Raw genomic sequence first — 476 nt, 5'->3', positions numbered from 1 at the left:
ATTTAAAGTTTAGCAATATTTATAGTTTACTTTAAATAACATTCGAAGTCTCTTTTTGTGCAAATTATCCTACAAGTCTTGTTTTAAAATAACATTTTTATTTAAAGCCTTAGCATATTTTAAAATTTTATTTTTAAACCACGTTATTATATTTTTCTTTAAAACCTTAGCAACATTTCTTAGCCCTTTTCTTAAAATTTGAAGCACCTTATTTAGCTTTAATTGGTTAACCTAAGTTTGGCCGGATAACCGTAAGTTAACGGATCCTAAAGGATGCCTAATCCCTTCCCTTTAGGATAATATAGAACCCTTACCTAGAATCACACTGGTTAAGCAGACTATTAACGGAGGTTAGTTTTACCTTAAGTTAATAATTAGGTGCCCTAATTCACCTTAAAATCAATTAGGTGGCGACTCCTAAAAATAATAAAATAGGAATCACCAATATGTTATACTCTAATTTTGACCCGGTTAAA

Source organism: Lycium ferocissimum, chromosome 4, assembly GCF_029784015.1.
Source record: "Lycium ferocissimum isolate CSIRO_LF1 chromosome 4, AGI_CSIRO_Lferr_CH_V1, whole genome shotgun sequence".
Taxonomy (NCBI): domain Eukaryota; kingdom Viridiplantae; phylum Streptophyta; class Magnoliopsida; order Solanales; family Solanaceae; genus Lycium; species Lycium ferocissimum.
The sequence above is the reverse complement of the archived record's forward strand: the minus strand, read 5'-3'. Positions refer to the sequence as shown.